Source organism: Tamandua tetradactyla, chromosome X, assembly GCF_023851605.1.
Source record: "Tamandua tetradactyla isolate mTamTet1 chromosome X, mTamTet1.pri, whole genome shotgun sequence".
Taxonomy (NCBI): Eukaryota; Metazoa; Chordata; class Mammalia; order Pilosa; family Myrmecophagidae; genus Tamandua; species Tamandua tetradactyla.
In genome coordinates, this window is record NC_135353.1 from 89,924,645 (window position 1) to 89,946,655 (window position 22,011).

A 22,011-nucleotide genomic window follows, 5' to 3' on the forward strand; every position below is an offset into this window, starting at 1 on the left:
CAAAAATAATTTTTGCCTCTGTGTCCACTAGGGTTAAGGCACACTGTACATTGTGGGAGTATTAGCATATTGAAAATTTTACATGTGGCTTTTGGTCTCCCAGTGCCCCCACCCTCCAGGCATGGCCAGCACATCAGTCAATCAAGTTCATGTCATCCCTAATGCTTGAGCATAAAGCATCACATAAGAACAAGAGGTGGGGCTCAGCCTAATCTTTCCCTTTAGTTTAGTGAATTGCTATTCTAAGGGCAACTCTTTCCACAAAGTCACTCATACTTCATTGGGCTACTGATCAATTGTTTCTGGATTCACCTCTGCAGCTATTAAATTAACTCATATTTGCAACTGAGATACTTTGATGGGGCCGCCAGCCTTGCCAGACCCTTTCTGCTCAAGGGGAACCTTGCATTTGGATGGCACCTCCACCCCTTGCTTTATTGGGTTCACTCCCTTCTTCTGTTCATGCACCTCCACATTCCTTAACTGTGCCATTTTGCTTTCTGAGAGTTCCACGCTGCCAGCCCCATTATCTCATAAACACAATAGCCACACATGGAGTGTCTCACCATGTTTTCCCATACCTGTTTCATGAGATCTCAGAGTTCCTCTGGAGTATATGCCATGTATAGCATTGTCGACAGACCTTTGGGGGACTTGGTGGTCCACCCCCTGGAGCCAAGGGTTGGTTGCACTCCATCTGCTGCTTCACAATATGTGGGCAAGGAGTAAGGGGGAGCATTTGCCTGGGGTAGTGCTGACTCATCCCCAATTTGAGGGGAGAATATGGTTAAAGTATTTGTAAGCTTGCTATTTTGCATGTCCTTAAGCAGTGGAAAACCACTGCACTTGTCTGCCTGTTTGTTAAAGTGAAAACAGCTTTTTGTCTGCTTTGTCTACCTGTTCTATTTGCATATCTGTCTGCTTTGCCTTTGCTTATTTAGAACATATTCTCTTAGTCATGGGGAAATTCCTGCTTTGTTCTTAAAATTAAAGGTAGCTCCTCAAGGCAAACAGGAATTCCCCTGGTGTTCAATGAATAGCTTAACTCCAAATGACTGCTTTACCTGTTAAATAGCTCACAAAAAATAAACTCAGGGCTCTGGCTCTCTCTTGGGTCAAAGACTTCCTTGCTTTCTGATTTTGTGACATAGATTTTTTCTTCTTGCACTGATTCTTTGTGGACAAAGAATAACTGCCATAGGTGGTGTTGCACACCCTGATTTCATCAATTTCAAGTGGCCCCAGTGCTGCTGCATCCTCTTCCAGGGCTTAGACTCAGGTTTCCAATTCTCGCTTCTGCTTCAGTCTCTGGTCCTGTACTTGTGCTGCTAAAGCTTCCTTATGCTGTCGATGTAGCATAGTCAAGAAAAAACAAGACACTTTCCCCACTATACTTCACTGGGAAAATGGATGTCAGCTTTAAAGTAATTTAAAGCTTTGGCACTCTCCTGTGGGTTGGGATTTGCATGATCCCAAGCCTCTGGAGCAGACCACTGCAACAAAACAGCCACTATGGAGTGCCACAAGCTTGTGGAGGGCCACATCCTGTCCTGTTTGGCTTCCCCTGGGGTGGAGGAGCAACTCACTATATTTTGCCCACTGTGCCAAATGTCGGGTCCCACTTTAAGTAACAGCCACTCTGGTCTGGTAGCAAATTGAAAGAAAACATGAGGACCCACTGGTGAGTGGTTATTTTTAATCATTCCCTCCACTTTGATGCTTATAGAACAGTAGTCCCTTATATACTAAATTACACAAAAGTGGCATTTTTCCAAAAATTGACTGTATTCATGGGACACATGATTAGATACATGTATATTACATCATTAGTCACCTAAGCTATACTGTATCATGCTCCTCCAGAACCTATGAAGGTCATCTCAGCAGGCTGCTTATAATGAGCAATGTTTCTGGGTCCCCACAGTTCCCAAGTGATTGGCCCAGAAGAGAGGAAATAATCCAGCTCTGGTCCACTTTGTGATACTGCTATGGTCACATTGGTGCTAGTAAGGCTCTTATTTTTTCCTTTTCCTGAGAAAATTGGAAATGCCAACAGTCAATATAAGCTAAATGATGGGGAAGCATGGTCTGCCAATAGAACTCTCAATTACAATACAATCCACCAGTCTTTAAAAGACAGGGAAAGTAATAAAATATTCCTTATGCAAAAAAAATTTGTAGTCTATCAAGACAAGGACCTGACCAAGACTTTTAGCTTCTACTATGCTCATATCTCAATTTCCATTAAAGGAAAAGCATCTGTTTGTTGCAAGGCATGAAAAATGTGCCACCAAGCCAATTAATTGTAGTAAGCTAAGATAAATCACTCAGGAAAAAAACCCCAACTTTGTGCCAGGGTAGGCTAGTGGAAACTCAAAAAAGTATTCTAATGTAAGCTCAGATTCCTAGGAAGGTAAAATTTTGCTAGGCACCCATTACATCGGCCAGTCCACCCTTGACATTTGGAGAAAGCTGCAAAAGCTGTCCATGGGCTCATAACCCCCAACTGATGACTTATTAGAAACTGCCTTTTCTGATGTTGACAATTAAAACAAGGCTGAGGAAGAGGAGAAGACAAAGAAGCATAAGCAAAAGACCAGAGAATAAGCTTAACTTATTGCAGTCATATTTAACAGCACGCTGTCCTCTCAAGGTCCCTGAAATCATGCTCCAAGCTTCAAGAGCCTTACTTAAATTGTGAGTCAAAAGGCCACTGGCAAAGAGGGTGTCAGAAACCTCAAAACAACCCTCAACCTCAGGATCTAACTTGGGATTTGGGCCCAGGAACTACACTTCTCCTGAAGGTGAGGCAGGACAGTTCCTTGAGACTTCTCATGGCAAGTGAAGAAGACTGAGGGTGCTGAGGCCTCATTGTGCTCTGCTGACTTCACATTTGAGCAACTTAAGGGAGCCCGGGGTGACACTCAATGTGACAGCTATGATTATTAACTTCTTAATCAACACTGGAGGTGCTCTGTTATAAACTGCCACTCTGGGCCTACCTTCACTCAGAGTAACCTAGTTATCAAACTTGATGGTAAACTAAAAACTAATATATTCACAACCCCTCTCCTTTGTAGACTCGAGGACATTCTAGTGTCCCATTAATTTATCATTGTCCCTGAATGCCCCACCCTATCTAGGAAGAGATCTTCTTCATTCCTTGGGGGTCACCATAAGACTAGTAAGCCCAGTTAGTATTTACCCTTGGGTCGTCCCAAGGCCATACTATAACTATGGCCTCTTTATTTTTGGTTTCATGATTGTTTTTAATGCAACATTTATTTCACAAGGCTTGGAAATGTACAATGGCTTTTCTTTTAATTCACGTAACCAAGGAAAGTATTTTAAATGTCAGAATATACATGCTGAATGTGATTTAGCACATAAGCACCAAAAATCCGGAAACCTCACAATAATTGTTTAAAAATGTAAGATACATATTACATTTAGTTTGAAGGAAGAAAATACCTTAAAGCTCATTAATATTTAAGAAATGCCTAAATATCTTCTAACTTGGGTTACAGCAAAGTGACAAATACTGCTTTTAGTTTTTTATACAAGCCATCTGTAATGTGTAGGTCCTGGTGTCAACTTGGTCAAATGATTCTGCCCAGTTTCCTGATCAGGCAAGCACTGACCTGATCATTGCTGCATGGATATTTCATGGCTGGTTGATAAACCAGAAAACTGGTGCACTAAATCATGAGTCAGTTGATTGCATCTGTGGCTGGTTACATCTGTAATTAACTGAGGCATGTCTCCCACAATGAGGTAATCCAATCAGTTAAAGGCTTTCAAGGAAGTGAGACTCTCTCACTGCTTCTTCAGGCAGTGAGCCTTGCATGTGGAGTTCATCCACATCTTTCATTGGAGCTGCTAGCTTCACAAACTGCCCTAAGGAGTTTGGATTCCCCCATTCCCATAGTTGCATGAGACACCTTCATAAATCTCATATTTACAGATCTCTCCTGTTAGCTGTTTCTCTAGAGAGCCCTGATGAACACACCTTGGTATCAGGAGTGGTTCTTGAGGAACAGAATCTTAAAAATGTGTTTTTACAACTGGCTTTCTACTCTGACTACTGTCAGAGGCATTAATGACTCTATTTCCAATGATCAAGATGGCACTGACCGTCCCTGGGGTGAGTTGGTAAAAGAGATACTCAAAATATCACCATTAGATTTGCTAATTGCATGTTTATACAAGGCAAGCCTCTTGGTAATAATGTTTTTGGCACCTTTATAGAATCTTTTGGAATTAAGAGTTATGGTGTTGGCTGGTTGTTGTTAGATTCACTGGATACAGTGATGAGGGAAAAAGATGAGCTGAAGGCTTCACATTTGAAACTTTGACACCATATGAACAACGCAAATATTTCCATGTGTGCCGCGAAAGAAAATCTTATTTCTCTGGTTGCAGACTTGAAATCCTTGAAAACCAGACACAAAGCCTCATTGGGTGATCAGCAGATTACAATGTCAACTAAAATCTCAACCTTGCAGGGTGCCTGCTGTTAAAGTAAGGTCTTTGACTGGAAAAAAATGGGATCCCGAAATGTGGGATGGTGACATATAGCTTGATGATGATTTTGATGGGGATACAGCATCCCTGATATTTGCTGAGACTTTGCTAGATAGATCTGTAATGGACTGTTCAAAGGAAAGAACTTCCTGACCTCAAGCCTTCCTTAAGGAAATAATTTCCCAGCCTGTAACCTCCTCAGAGGAGTCTGCCATCCAATTTCCACCTAGTGAGATTAACTCTTCAGTGCCTACTAACCCTGTAACCACTTCCCCTGGGGAAACAGCCCTTACTTCTCTGTCTGGAGCAACTAATCCTATTTCGCCAGATGAAACTGCAATGGAATTCCCTGAGGTAATTGACTTGAAAGACACTTTTATTCCTTTCATGACCCACCCTCACCACCTCTAGACTAAAGGTCTAAAGTCCCAACAGACCCCAAAAGGTGAGGGACAAAGTGTGACCCATAAGGAGGAATGCTATACTCCAAAAGAACTGCATGAGTTTTCCAATCTGTATAGACAGAAATCAGGGGGAGTGTGTGGGAAGGGATATGAGGGTGCAGAGTAATGGTGGGAGGAATATAAAGTTGGATCAAGTTGAATTTACTGACATGGGCCCACTAAGTAGAGGTTATGCGTTCAACGTTGTGACCTGAGGGGTAGAAAAGGTACTAACAGTTTGGATGGTTGGCTGAAATATGGATCAATAGGTGGCCAATATTACCTGAGGTTGAAATGCAAGAACAGACTTAGTATCATGCAGATGATGGGATCCAGAGACTCAGAGAGACGGGAAAGTTAGAGTGGATTTATCATGGAAGACCTGCTCACACACCCCTGGAATGTCCAGAGGACACTTTTACCAGAACCTTGAGAAATAAATTGGTGAGGCTAGCCCCATCATCCCTGAAGAGCTCTGTAGTGGCCCTTTATTTGTAGGTCAGATATTACTGTGGGAAATGCTGTCATTGAGCTGGAATCCTTTAACATAATGGGGATGATCAGATCCGAGTTGGCAGAAGTCATGTGGTGACAGTTAATTACCATAGACAAGAGGGGCGTGGCCACCATAATAGACAGTAGACTGAAAGCAGCAGTCAAAATACTCTGACTCACAGAGTCTTGTGGCATTGACTAGTTGATCATCTGGTATCTAGAAGTAAAATAACATGGGCAGCTTACTAAATTCTTGTTTGAGCTGCATACACATAAATTCTAGGTCAAGTGAACAGAAGTCTAACTTTAATTACAGAAGCAGTGAAGCATGACCCCTTAATCAATTCCCAGATTTGAGACAGTTTACAGACCCAGAATCCCTCAAATGAGGGGAGGGTTGCATATCTGTTCTTTTGCTTCCTAAAATTTGATCATAACTGATAGACATTGTCACACTCACACAACACTCATACACGCAAAACACACATAGATTTCTTGTCATTATTAACTTTGACAACCCCAGCATCCTGATATCCAATTTTGAATAATACTCACTTTGGGATCTTGGTTGGATAATGCATATGACAATTTTTAAACCATAGAATCCTGTGGACATATAAGCCCAATGGTACCTATAATCACTTATCAAAAATGATTAAGTATTAGTCTTTTAAATATTGTTTTCCCTTTCTAAATATGAGGATTTAAGTATTGCCAGAAAGCAATATGCGTATTTGGATCATAGAAAATTGGGATCCAATAGTGACTTCAGGTAACTTAAAAAAAAGACTTAACTTTGTTTTAAATTAATTTATTTTATATTATCAAACTGAAACAACATACAAGCATGAGCATTCTTAACATACAAATACTCTTTGTATGGTGTACAATCAATGGCTCACAATATCATCACATAGTAGCATATTCATCACCATGATCATTTTTTAGAATATTTGCATCACTCAAGAAAAATAAATAAAAAGAAAAAAGAAAAAAATTCACACATTCCATACCCCTTACCACTCTCTCTCATTGACCTCTAATATTTCCATCTACTCAATAGATTTTAACCTTTGTCCCCCCTATATTTTTCTATACCCTTTACATGTCCCTTTCATTGTTCATGAGTATTTCAATCTACTTAATTTATTTTAACATTTGTTCCCCCTATTTTATATTTTTAATCCATATTTTTTACTCATTTGTCTCTTCCCTCTTTTGGTCAAGAAGGTTTTCTCAATCCCTTGATTGAGTCCCAGCTCATTCTAGGATTTCACTCCCATGTTGCCAGGGAGGATTTCACCCCTGGGAATCATAACCCATGTAGAGAGGGTGAGGGCATGGAGTTTGCTTGAAGTGCTGACTGAGAGAGAGATAGGCCACATCTGAGCAAAAAAAGGGGTTCTCTGGGGGTGACTCTTAGGCCTAATTTTAAGTAGGCTTAGTCTAACCTTTGCAGGGATAAGTTTCATATGAATAAGCCCCAAGATTGAGGGCACGACCTATTGATTTGGTTGTCCCCACTGCTTGCAAGAATATCAGGGATTCTCCAAATGGGTAGGTTGAATTTTCCCCTTCTCACCATTCCCCCAAGGGGAATTTGCAAAATTTTTTTCTTCACTGTTCAAATCACTCTGGGATTTATCAGGGAATCACTCTTGGTAAACCTACGAAATCTCGTGCACTATTCAAGGTTCCATGTACTTAATGGTGTTCAATTAAACTGTCCATATAAGTTATATTAGGAAACACACTAGTCAAAATGTAAATGTTGTACAAAGTTAACATTTTTTTGCTTTAGTCTCACACATAAGTTAAGGTTTTTAAATATGAATGGGCATCTATTTTTGAAACCCTGTAATATTGACATTCCTTTGTTCTTCCTCATGCAAAAACATTTTTTAATTTCTACATTTGCTCACTATCATTGTACAATCTAGGCATTCCTAGATTATACCATCTCTGTCTTTATTATCTATCTTTCCTCCTGATTTCATTTATGCCCCCAACCCTCCTCCCTCTATAATTCTCACATTCAGTTTCATTCAGTGTACTAGCATTATTGTGCTACAATTAGGCAGTATTGTGCTATCCATTTCTGGATTTTTGCAATCAGTCCTGTTGCACAATCTGTATCCCCTCAATTCCAGTTACCCAAAATCTCCCCTATTTCTATATCTTCATGGCCTCTGTTTTTAGAGTAATTGAAATTCTCCAAGTTCATTCATTAATGTTAGTTCATATCAGTGAGACCATAGAGTAATTGTCCTTTTGTTTCTAGCTAATTTCACTCAGCATAATGTCCTCAAAGTCCATCCATGCTCTTTCATGCTTCATGACTTTATTCTGTCTTACAGCTGCATAGTATTCCATTGTATGTTTATACCACAGCTCTTTTAGCCATTTGTCTGTTGATGGACATAGGGGTTGTTTCCATCTCTTGGCAACTGTAAATAATGCTGATATAAACATTGGTGCACAAATGTCCGTTTGTGTTCTTGCCCTCATGTCCTCTAAATAGATACCTAGCAATGGTATTGCCATATCATATGGCAATTCTGTGCTCAGCTTCCTGAGGAACCACCAAGCTGCCTTCCACAGCAGTTATACCATTTGACATTCCCACCAACAGTGGGCAAGCATGCCTATTTCTCTATATCCTCTCCAACACTTGTCGTTTCTGTTTTATTGATAATGACCATTCTGGGATTTGTAAGATGATATCTCATTGTGGTTTTGATTTGCATTTCCAAAATAGCCAGGGAAGTTGGGCATCCTTTCATGTGCCTTTTAGCCATTTGCATTTCCTCTTCTGAGAAGTGTTTGTTCATGTCTTTATCCCCCTGTTCTATCCCAGGTGAGTTGTCTTGACTGCCAAAGATCAATTGACCATGGATGAGAGGGTCTATATCTGAACACTCTATTTTATTCCATTGGTCAGTATATCAATCTTCATACCAGTAGCATGCTGTTTTGACCACTGTAGCTTTGTACTATGCCTTAAAGTCAAGTAATGTGAGACCTCCAACTTCATTTTTCTTTCTCAGGATATTTTTAGGTATTCAGGGCACCCTGCCCTTCCAGATAAATTTGGTTATTGCTTTTTCTGTTTCTACAAAGCAAGCTTTTGGGATTATAATTGGTATTGAATTGAATCTATAAATCAATTTAGGTATAATTGAAATCTTAACTATATTTAGTCTTACAATCCATGAAAACAGTATGCCTTTCCATTCATTTAATTCTTCTGTGATTTCTTTTAGCAATTTCTTATTTTCCTTCTAGAGGTCTTTTGTTTCCTTAAATACTATATTCTTATGGTTGCAAATGTAAATATAATTTTTTTCTTGATTTCCTCTTCAGATTACTTGTTACTAGTGTATGGAAACACTACAGATTTTTGAGTGTTGACCTTACAACCTGCCACTTTGCTGTACTCATTTATTAACTCTAGTAGTTTTGCAGTGAATTTTTGGGGTTTTCAACATATAGTATCAAATCATCTGCAAACAGTGATAGTTTTACTTCTTCTTTTCCAATTTTAATGCCTTGCGTTTCTTTTTCTTCTCTAATGGCTCTGGCTAGAACTTCCAACACAATGTTGAATAACAATGGTGACAGTGGATATCCTTGTCTTGTTCCTGATCTTAAGGAGAAAGTTTTCCATTTTTCCCCATTGAGGATGATATTACCTGTGAGCTTTTCATATATAGCCTTTATCATGTTGAGGAAATTCCCTTCTATTCTCATCCATTGAAGTATTTTCAACAAGAAAGGATGTTGAATTTTGTCAAATGCCTTTTCTGCATCAATTGAGATGATCATGTGGTTTTTCTGCTTTGATTTGTTGATTTGGTGTATTACATTAATTGATTTACTTACGTTGAACTATCCTTGCATACCTGGGATGAATCCTACTTGGTCATGGTGTATAATTCTTTTAATGTGCTGCTGATTCAATTTGCAAGAATTTGTTGAGGATTTTTGCATCTGTATTCATTAGAGGATTAGTCTGTAATTTTCTTTTATTTTAGTATCTTTGGTATGAGGGTGATGTTGGCTTCATAGAATGAGTTAGGTAGTTTTCCCTCCTCTTCAAATTTTTTGAAGAGTTTGAACAGGATTGGTCCAGATTCTTTCTTTCTTGAGTGTTTGGTAGAATTCACATGTGAAGCTGTCTGGTTCTGGAAATTTCTTTTTGAGACCCTCTTAATGACATATTCAGTTTCTTTATTTGTGATTGGTTTGTTGATGTCGTCTATTTCTTCTTGAGTCAATGTTGGTTGTTCATGCCTTTCTAGGAAGTTGTCTACAATGTTCGTCTACATTTTCTAGTGTATTAGTATAAAGTTGTTCATAGTATCTTCTCATTACCTCCTTTATTTCTGTGGGGTCAGTGGTTATGTCTCCTCTTCCTTTTTTGATTTTATTTATTTGCATCCTCTCTCTTCTTCTTTTTGTGAACCTTGCTAAGGGTCCATCAATCTTATTGATGTTCTCATGGAACCAACTTCTGGTGTTCTTGATTTTCTTGATTGTTTTCATGTTCTCAATTTCATTTCTTTCTGCTCTGATCTTCATCATTTCTTTCCTTTTGCTTGCTTTGGGTTAGTTTGCTGTTCTTTCTCTAGTTCTTCTAGGTGAACAGTTAATTCCTTGATTTTTGGTCTTTCTTCTTTTTAGACATAGGCATTTAGGGCAATATATTTCTCTCTTAGAACTGTCTTTGCTGCATCCCAAAAATTTTGATATGTTGTGTTTTCATTTTCATTTGTTTTGAGATATTTTACTGATTTCTCTTGTAATTTTTTCCTTGACCCACTGGTTGTTTAAGAGTGTGTTGTTGAGCCTCCATATATTTGTGGCTTTTCTTCCCTCTGCCTATTATTGATTTCCAACCTCATTCCTTTATGATCTGAGAAAGTGTTTTGTATGATTTCAATCTTTTAAAATTTATTGAGACTTGCTTTGTGACCCAGCATATGGTTTATCCTTCAGAATGATCCATGAGCACTTGAGAAAAAGTTGTATCCTGCTGTTGTGGGGTGTAATGCTCTATAAATGTCTGTTAAGTATAGTTTGTTTATTGTATTATTCAAATTCTCTGTTTCTTTATTGATCCTCTATCTAGATGTTCTGTCCATTGATGATAGTGGGGAAAGGAAGTCTCCAACTATTATGGTAGATGTGTCTATTTCTCTTTTCAGTGTTTGCCTCATGTATTTTGGAGCACTCTGGCTTGGTGCATAAATATTTAAGATTGTTATGTCTTCTTGTTGAATTGTTCCTTTTGTTAACACATACTGTCCTTCTTTGTCTCTCTTAATTGTTTTACATTGGAAGTCTAATTTGTTGAATATTAGTATAGCTATTACTGCTCTTTTCTGATTGTTGTTTTCATGAAATATCTTTTCCCAACCTTTCACTTTCAACCTGTGTTTATTCTTGTGTCTGAAATGCATTTCTTGTAGCCAGCATATATATGGGTCCTGGTTTTTAATCCATTTTGCCAGTCTATGTCTTTTGATTGGGGAGCTTAATCCATTAACATTTAGTGTTATTACTGTACAGACAGTACTTTCTTCTACCACTTTGCCTTTTGGATTTTATATGTCATATCTAATTTTTTTTCTTTTTACCTTTACTGATAGTCTTCACTTCTACACTCTTCTCTACACCTCTCTCTCCTTTTTTTCCCTATCTGTCTCTAGTGCTCCCTTTAGTATTTATTGCAGAGCCAGTCTCTTGGTCACAAATTATTTCAGTGATTCTTCTGTCTGAAAATATTTTCATTTCCCCTTCATTTTTGAAGGACAATTTTGTTGGATATAGAATTCTTGGTTGGCAGTTTTTCTCATTTAGTATCCCTAAATATATCACACTACTATCTTCTCTGTCTCCATGTGAGAAATCTACACATAGTCTTATTGAGCTTCACTTGTATGTGATGGATTCCTTTTCTTTTGCTTCATTCAAAATTTCTCTCTTTCTCTTTGAAATCTTGCCACGTCCTCTTTTTCCTCCCCGGTTTGACAAGGTTCCCTGGGAGGAAGGGCGGTGGCAAGGCCTTCAACGCCCCAAAAGAGGACGAGGCATAAAATGGTGTAATAGAAAAATACTGGGATTAATGACACTAATTGTGTGTTTCTTGTTGCTTGTTGTGCTCCAAGCATTATATCAAAACGAATCAGAAAGCAAAAGAATTGGAAAAAATGATACAAATTGTACAAATTGCAAAACTTTATTAATGACTGTTTGGGAAAAATTAGGTTGGGATACCCCCATTAAGCAAATCATGCTGCAGATGCAGCAGGCAGAAGTGCTTTTAAAACAAGTCACAGAAAAGTACCCCATAGAGAGTAAACAATTACATTAAAAAAACCCTGCATTGAGCCATCCTAGAAATTTATTTCCCACCACACAAGGACCACCTAATGCGAAATATAAAATTGGAGACAAATGGTGAGAACCCCCTAAAGGAGCTAATGTCAATGGGAAAAGATTCCCTGACCCTCCATTACCATACACAGGAGTTTACAATGAAGATAGCCATAGAATTGTAAATGCCAACGGTAGGCACGTTAGATTTAACTCTTTATCATTTATAGAAAAACTTAGAAGAGCAAGCCCCCCTTGGTGTCCTTTGGGGCCTAAAACGAAACGAGATCTTTTACAACAGTTAGTAAAATCACAGTTAAAATGAAGTTTAACATGCTGCCCCTGGTTCAGGGAACCTGTCCAAAAACTTCAAGAGGAAATAAAAGAATTAGAAAAACTGATACCTATCACTACCCAATCTCCCCCACCACGGCACCGGTCCATTGCTATGAAACAATAAAAAATCTAAGTAAACAATGTAACCTTTTAATCAAAACAAGCTAACCTTTAACCAGATTAAAATAGGTCTTGACATATAGCCTCACCTGTAGAATAATAGAAACAGAAAGTCTAAACTCAGAAAACTGCAAGCACAATGTCTGCGGTTTAAGCCAATATCTTGCTGCTATTGAAATCTTGTGTAAATGTTCCTAAGAAAATCAGAGCGTGTACTTTGGCTTTGCTTCCCTGAACCTGTAACTTTACCTAAAATGTAAGCCATAACACAACCATGATCCTGTGATACCTGTTTTCTTGCCAAGAATAAGGGTATAAAATCAGTTAAGCAAAAATAAATCTAAGCAACTCTTCCCAGAAGAAAATTCTCTAAGCTGTCTCTTGGTATTCTTCTCGCGCCGACGACCCTCCACACCTTCAAGCCCATTCCCTCTGTTGCGGCTGGACCGCGGCAACATCTGATATTCTGTTTAGTAAGGGAGTATGACTGTTTGGTTCTATTCCATACTCCTGGAGTGGTATTAGAGATTAGTGCCATTCTTAAGGACTTGAAGGATGCAAGGGTGTGATTCCCACCACATCCCCACTCAACTCTCCTCTTTGGCCTGTGCAGAAAACAGATGGGTCTTGGAAAGTGACAGTGGATCATCATAAACTGAACAAGATGGTGACTCCAACTGTAGCTGCTGTTCCAGATGTGGTATCATTGCTTGAGTATATCAACACATTGTCTGGTACCTGGTATGCTGCTATTAATCTAGCAAATACTTTTTCTCAATAGCTATCAGTAAGGACTACCAGAAACAGTTTGCATTAAGCTGTTAAGGCCAGAAGTATACATTCACTGTCCTGCCTCAGGGGTATATTAACTCTCCAGCCCTATGTCACAATTTTGTCCATGGGGATCTTGATCATTTCTCCCTCCCACAAGATATCATACTGGTACATTATAATGATGATATGCTTATTGGACCCAGCAACTACTCTAGACTTATTGGTAAGGCATTTGCAGGTCAGGTGATGGGAGATGAATCCAACAAAAATGTAGGGCCCTTCCACCTCAGTGAAATTTCTAGGTGCCCAGTCAAGTAGGGCATGTCAAGATAACTCTTCTAAGGTGAAGGATAAGCTGTTGCATTTGTCCCCTGCTTCGGCCAAATAAGGGGCACAACCCCACTTTAGATTTTGTAGACAGCATATTCATCATTTGGGTATACTAATCCCTGCCCATTTCCTGAATGACCAGAAAAACTGCTAGTTTTGAGTGGGGACCAGAAAAAGAGGACACTCTGTGACATGCCCAGGCTGCCATTCAAGCTACTCTGCCATTTGAGCCATATGATCCAATGGTGCTGAAAGTTTCAGGCCCCTGTGGGAGATTCACAGTGCAAACTTTTAGAATTTTGCAGCAAAGCCTTACTATCCACTGCAGGTTACTACTTTCCTTTTGAGAAACAGCTTTTAACCTGCTGCTGAGCCTTAATAGATAATAAATGCTTAACCATGGACCACCAAGTTACCATGAGACTTGAGTTGTCTATCATAAGTTGAATGTTGTCTGACCCACCAAGCCATAAATCTGGATGTGCACAGCAGCAATTCATCATAAAATGGAAATGATATATTAGAGATAGGGTGCAAGCAGGTTCTGAATTCATAAGTATGTTACATGAGGAAATGGTGGCCCAAATGCTCATGGATCCACTCCTGTTACATTACCTTCTCTTTCCCATACAAAAGTTATGGCCTCTTGAGGAGTTCCTTACAGTTAATTGAATGAAGAAGAGAAAATTCAGGCCTGCTATATAGATGATTCTGCCTGATATGTAGGGACCACAATGAAGTAGCAGCTGCAGTATTACAGCCCCATTCTAGGATGTCCTTAAAGGACAGTGGTGAGGGGAAATCATCCCAGTGGGCAGAAATGTGAGCAATGTACCTAATTATTCATTTTGCTTGGAAGAAGAACTGCTCATATGTACATTTGTGTACTTACTCATGACCTGTTGTAAATGGCTTGGCTGGATGGTCAGGGATTTGAAAGAAACATGATTGGAAAATTGGTGACAAAGAAGTCTGGGGCAGAGGTATGTGATAGACCTTTCTGAGTGGGTAAAAAATTTGAAGATATTTGTGTTCCATGTGAATGTTCACCAGAAGATGACTTCAGCGGAGGAATATTTTAATAATGGAGTGGATAAGATGATCTATCCTGTGGGTACACATCATCCTCTTTCCTCATGCACTCCTACCATTGCCCAATGGGCTCATGAGCAAAGTGGACATGGTGATAGGAATGGAGGTTATGCATGGGCACAGCAACATGGACTTGCCCTCACCATGACTGACCTGTCTGTGGCCACTGCTGAGTGCCCAATCTGCCAAAAGCAGAAACTCACACTCAGTTCCTAATATGTAACAATCCCCAAAGTTATCAGCCTACTACCTCGTGGCTGGTTGATTATATTGGACCACTTCCATCATGGAAAGGACAGCAGGTTTTTCTGCCTGGAATAGACACATGCTCTGGATATGGGTTTGCATTCCCTGCATGCAATATTTCTGCAAAAACTACCATAATCAACTTACAGAATGCCTTATCCACAGTCACGGTATTCAGCACAACATTGCTTCTGATCAAAGAACCCACTTCACAGGATATGAAGTGCAAGAACGGGCACATGTTCATGGAATTCTCTAGTCTTACCATGTTTGCAATCATCCAGAGGCAGCTGGGTTGATAGAATGGTTGAAGGACCTTTTGAAGACCCAATTATCATGACAACGAGGTGGCAATACCTTGCAGAACTGGGACAACATTCTCTAGCAGGCTCTGTGTGTTCTGAATCAACATCCACTCTATGGTGTTATTTCTTCCAAAGCCATGATTCATGGGTCCAGAAATCAAGAGTGGAAATAGGAGTGGCATCACTCACTATCACCCTTAGTGATCCACTAGGAAAATTTTTGCTTCCTGTTCCTGAAAGTTTTAAGCTCTGCTGGTCTACAGGCCTTACTTCCAAAAGGAGGAGTGCTCCTTCCAAGAGACACAACAATGATTCCTTTGAGCTGAAAATTAAGACTGCCACCTGGCGGCTTTGGGCTTCTCATGCCACTGAATCAGCAGACATGAAAGGGGATTCTGTTCTGTCTGGGGTGATTGGTCCTGATTATCAAGAGGAAATAGGACTGCAACTACACAATGGAGGTAAAGGAGTTTTTCTGAAATACAGGACATCCCCTAGGGTGTCTCTTAGTACAACCATTCCCTGTGAATAAATGAATGGAAAACTGCAATAACCCAATCCAGACAGAATGACCAGTGGCCTAGAAACTTCAGGAATGAATGTCTGGTTCACCCCACTTGACAAAGAACCATGGCTAGCTGAAGTGCTTGCTGTGGGTAAAGTGAACATGGAATGGATAGTAGAAGAATGTAGTGATAAATATGAATCATGACCACATGGCTGGTTACAGAGTCAAGGACTGTGGTTGTATATTTCCTCCCTGTTTTGTTATGAGTATGTTTGCATTTGTACTTAAGCAAATATCTTATTTTCCTCTTATCATATAATCTTGTTTTCCTCTTATCATTTATGATGTAAGTTGTATTGTTCATTGTCATGGTTAGGGACATGTGTCAACTTGGCCAAGTTGTGGTAATTGTTTATCTGATTGGGCAAGTACTGGCCTGTCTGTTGCAAAGAGGACATTTCATAAGATTAGGTCACGATCACATCAGCTGCATCCACAGCTGATTCCATTTGTAATCAGCCAAAGGGGAGTGTCTTCTACAATTAGTGTTGCTAAATCTAATCACCGGTAGACTTTTAAGGAGGACTCATAGGAGACAGGCCCCATCCTGCTTCGGCTGGTGAGCCTCTCCTGCGGAGTTCAGCCAGACCCTCCATCGGAGTCGTTGGCTTCACAGCCTGCCCTGTGGATTTGGACTCTGTGTTCCTGCGGTCATGTGAGACACTTTTATAAATTTTATATTTGCAAGTGTTCCCTGTTGATTCTGTTTCTCTAGAGAGCCCTAACTAATACATTCATGCTATAGTATTTAAGTCTTAGGATATGAAGTTTAAGAGTGAATGTTATACAAGGACTTGCACCCTATTCTGGAGAGATGTAGTGCATTTCTAGTTGTATGCAGGACAGTTGAGTATTGTTTTTTGAACCATACGTCTGTTAATGTGTTTTACTTGGAAATTAAGTGTATTTCAAGGTCATATGTATAGCTGTCAAGTTGACAAGGGGTGGAATTTGATGGTTATGTTCTAGTATCAACTTGGCCAAATGATTATGCCCAATTTTCTAGTCAGGCAAGCACTGGCCTGACCATTGCTGCAAGGATATATCATGGCTGATTGTTAAACTGGGAGGCTTGTATATTTAAGTCATCAGTCAGTTGATTGCATCTGTGGCTGATTACATCTGTGATCAACTAAGTGCATCTCCCACAATGAGGTAAAACAATCTGCTGAAGGTCTTTAAGGGAGAAGAGAGACTCTTTCACTGTTTCTTCAGCCAGTGAGCCTCTCCTGTGTAGTCCATCCAGACCCTTCATCAGAGCCCTCAGCTTCACAGCCTGCCATGGTCTTGTCGCCCCATCATCATACATTTCTATTAAGACTATTATACCATCTTGTCTGGACTCCAGAAACTCAATAAATGTTGCCACTTCTCCTCCCCTCATGTCAAAATATTTAGTGTCTAGTATTTCTTCTGTTTTTCCATTTGTGAAGGCAACATTGATCCCTTTTCCAACATTATTCTTAGCACCATTCGTTACAACATTGTCCTCTAGACAAATTTTTGGTCCCACCACATTGGCTACTCCACTTTGTCATTTTAAATGTAAAATGTTTCTCAAGGCAAACTTTTGATATCCCACTTTTACATCTGGGAGGCTTTGTAACACATGCAGCTATGTCCAACACAGACCTTGCAAGCAGATTTCCTAAACTTGCATCCATTTTTATTTCAAATATTTGAGATATAACATAAAATGTCAGTAAAAACACTCCCATAGCTGCCACCAACTTTACAGCATCTGCTACCCTCATGTTTGGCTTTTCAGTTTATGAAATTTTCTTATTAAAAAACTCCAGCCTCCCGTCTGCCTCACCAGCCCCAGCGGTCAGTCAGTCCTCTTGGAGGATGACGGGACCCACCACTGCTGCCTCCCACTCACTCCTCTGCTTCCTCCAAACATCCTCTGGCCGCCCCTCTCCCCTGAAAGTGGCCAGAGGAAGTCAGCACACCGCTGGCCCTCCTCCAATTCATGGCTCCTTGGCATCTCAAAAGATATCCTTATGCAAATAAACCCATCCTTATGGAATAATGGCATACCAGGGTAAGCCCACTAAATAGCCCATGTCTGCATTCAAATTTTCAGTGCTAATTTTTAAAAAACACATTCTTCTGTATCCCTCTTCAACCTAATTTTCAATACCTATTTGTATTTAAGTGGCAGAAATTTAAAGATAAAATTCCCACCCTGCTCACTTAAACAGTGTTGCCCCAAGGGTTTCAATACAACCTTCATATCTTTAAAAATGCTTTAGCAGCAAACCTTGCTGACCTCCAACTGCCTCAGAGCATGATCTTGCAAAATTTTAATGTTATAAACTAATATATTTCTAATATGAAAGTAGATCTTGTTTGTTTTAGACATTACAGACTACCAGTCCTGAATGGATATGAAAAGCAGAAGAAGATTTAAGCAAATAAATTTTTCAGTCAATTGTTGGCTTCAAGCCCTGGATGGTTATAATTTTTTTTAATGTGTAAAAATAAGTTCTGCCTATCATTGTCAATGCTAAACAAATTTAATTAGTCTTTTTATAATATTCTTTTAAAAATTTTGTGTAAATCTGTGTTTGCATACAAAACTGAAATTTAGTGGTGTTTGTTATAATAATGTAAATTGTTAGTCACTCAATGAAAAGTCATAAAGTTTTTCTTAACCTTCTGAGTACTCTGTCTAAATAAATAAAAATTTATATTGTACCAAAATAATATTATTTTGTTAATGTTTATATTAACTTTATCATCATTTATTTCAGAAGACACATCTTCTCACCCTGAAGGAAAAACTGCTTCAAAGGATTTATTCTCTCATCTTGTAAAAATGAGGTGTTGATAAGTTGTTGAATATATTACATAAAAAGGCGTTAAAAGTATTACAGTAATGAAAAAAGATTTTCTATTCTTCTATTAGTTAAATTTGCATGGGTGCAATGTTATTCATATATTTAAAAATTATATAAATTCCTGAAAACTTAACAATGTTCTATCTTAATACTAATCAGTGTAATGATAAAAATTACAGATTATGGGAATGATCAAATTTTCTTGTCAGTTATACTAGTTTACTCTAAGGCTTCTCTAAGAGTACAGGTTGTCAGCTATAGCTATAAGTCAGAACTTCTTCAACAGAAAGAGCTTTAAAGGAAAAACAAGGCACATGTGCAAACTATGAACCATCAATTAATTAAATTTCACCTAATAAGTGCACAGTGGTAAAATAGTACAAAAATTCTTTTTTTGTCTTCAATGATCCTTTTATTGAGATTGTCAGTTACAAGGGTTTCACAATCACAGTCACATCTTAAAAGATCTATGCCTAATCATCTTCAAGAATCAAGGCTATTTGATTATAGTTCAACAGTTTTAGGTATTTCCCTCTAGCTACTCCAATAGATCAAAAATTGGAAAGGGATATCTATATACTGCATAAGAATAACCTCCAGAAAGACCTCTTGACTCTATTTGAAATCTCTCAGCCACTGAGGCTTTTATCATTTCATTTATCTTCCCCCTTTTGGTAAAGAAGGCTTTCTCATTCCCACAATGCCAGGGCTTGGCTCACCCCCAGAAGTCATGTTCCACATTGTCTGGAAGAGTGACATCCTTGGAATTCATGGCACACATATGGGGGAGGGCCTTGGAATCACCTGAGGAGTTGGCTTAGAGAGAGAGGCCATATCTGAGCAGCAAAAGAAGGGGTTTTTTGGGGGGTGACTCTTAAGCATAAGTAGGTTTAGCCTCTTCTTTGCAGGAATAAGTTTCATAAGGACAATCCCCAAGATCAAGGGCCTGTCCCATCAAATTTGTCCCAGTGCTTGTGGGAACATCAGGTCTTCCCCAATGGTGAAGTTAAATATTTCAACCTTTGCCCTCAGTGCCTCAGGAGGGCTTTGCAAATATTTTTCATCTTCTGCCCAGCTCACTCTGGTATGTATTGTGTCATCACACTAAGCTGTACAAACCACAAGATCTCACTTCCTATTCATGGTTCCATGTAATTCTGGTGTTCAAATAAGCTGGCCATAAAAGTTAAATTAGATAGTGTGCTAACAAAAATGTAATTTCAGCAAGATTGCCACTATTATGAGTAGACACTTGAGTGAACTCTTCTGGTTTTGCAAAGGTGAATAGATATCCCCTTCTCCTCTTTCTTGAGTATGGAATTGAAAGCATATACTAAGCCTTTTTTTGATGAGTGTTGGTATAGATGGGCCCTCCCAGAGTACTTTTTTTTATACACAAACTGCAAGTTGGAGGTGGAACATTTTGAATAAGGAGTAAAACCTTTTTGTCAACGTTTACATGTCCACAGACAAAATAATTTTCCCCCAAGATGCATAATTCTCATAAGTGTTTTATTTTATGTTTTAAAAATTTTTATTTACTTTTATTTTTTGCATGGGCAGGAACGGGGAAACAAACCTGGGTTCCTGACATGGCAGGCAAGAACTCTCCCACTGCACCACCATCACTTGCCCTCATAAGTGATTTTGATGAGACTTTAGACTTAGCATTGCCCTAAAATGGCTTATGACATTTGGGATGTTGTGATGTAAGGAATATAGTTTGTATGTAGGAAGAGCATGTCTTTTTGAAGTCTAGAGGGTTGAGTGTGGTCATTTGGAGCTATGTACCCCAGAAAAACATTTTCTAAAATTTGATCCATTCCTGTGGGCATGAACTGATTCTATGGTATTCGTTAGAGCAGCTAGGAAACAAAAGCATATTTGATACTGAGCGTGAAGTACAGCCAGGAAATTAAAACACTCCATTTTTTCTATGATTTAGTGTATTGTAATATTGAAATTATTTTCTTTTAGTGATTAACTTGAATTCAGCTGTAAAATCATTTGCTCCTGATGCCATTTACTTATTTATATTTAAATAGTGGATTTTACATTACCTTTACAGCCTTTTCAAGATAGTCATTCTATTAATATTTTCCACTTCTTGGTTCAATTTTGGTAATTTTATATATTACTATTAAATCGTCCACTTCTAGAATTTTAAATGTGTTGCCTCAAAAGTTGATACATATTAGGGGTGCATGTGATTCAGTGTTAGAATGCTTGCCTTCCATGTGGAAGACTCGGGTTCAATTCCCAGACCATGAACCCCCTCAAAAATAGTTGATACATATATGGTCATATCTTCATAATTTTGCAATTAATTACTCAAGTACCAACTACCCTGCTAGTGGGAAGTCTAGCATTCCTCCCTTTAGGATCTCTTTCTCTCCCCTCCCATGACCGTCCCATGTATTTTTTTTTCAGTTTCATTGAGATATATTCACACACTACACAAACCATCAGACGTATACAATCACTGGATCACAGTATCACATAGTGATCATCATGATCATTTCAGAATATTTCCATTATTCCAGAACAGAAAAATACAAATTAAAACCAAAACTCAAATGCTCCCATGCAGCTTATGCCCCGTGTTGCTGACCCATAGTGTTGGTATGGTATACTTGTTATATTAATGGATGAATATTAAAATATTACTGTTAACTAGATGCCATAGGTTGCAATAGCTATGTTTTTCCTATATATCCCTCTATTAGTTTTTCTTCCAGTTTTTGTGGTTCATGCAAAGACTCATATAAATCTATACTTTAAACAGTCACTTCAATCAAATTCACCTGCAGTAGATTAATATTTCCTGAAATATTAAGAATGAGCTACTATCAGCTCTATCCATTCCCAAATATTTAAGTCCAAACTCGTTAACAATTCTGCACATATTAGGTAGCCACTGTCCTTTCTCTAACTCCTGTTTACCTCTAGGTACCCTATAGTCTATGTTTTTATTGATGTATGTCTTTATTTTATTGCTCATCTAACTATACACTGGATAAGAGGGGTATAAGTCACAAGGTATTTACAGTCACATGATCGCAAGATAACAGCTACATAATTGTACAATCATTATCAAAGAACAAGAATACTGGGTTGCAGTTCAACAATTTTAGGTATTCCCTTCTGGTTGTTCTAATACACTAAAAACTAAAAAGAAATATGCTGAATGATTCAGTAGTGATAATCATTTCTTAAATCCTATTTTTTTTTGTTAAAACTTATCCTTCTATTTTGCTATCTCAATCCTCAGAGATATTTGGACAATGACCATTCTAACTTCTTCATGCTGAAAATGGGTGTTGACATTATGGGGAAAAATAATGCACCTGGTTAATATATCTGGAGAGACTTGTTCCTCTGGTTTTCAGGGCTTATCTGGCATAGGAACAATCTGGACATTTTAAGTTTCTGAAAAAAATAAAATTAACACATAAAACTTTTATGGAGTCTTAGTTTGGAGATAATCTGATAAAAAAATTCCAAGCTATGTTATTGAATTAGGGTTAAAAGAAATGGCTGCCTCCACAAGATGAATC

General features: G+C 38.6%; 1 pseudogene; it reads right to left on the minus strand.

The window, feature by feature from the left end:
- LOC143671924 (protein FAM3C pseudogene) overlaps window positions 1–17,365 on the minus strand; it is a 44,648-nt pseudogene extending 27,283 nt beyond the window's left edge.
- Window positions 17,366–22,011: the final 4,646 nt, after the last annotated feature.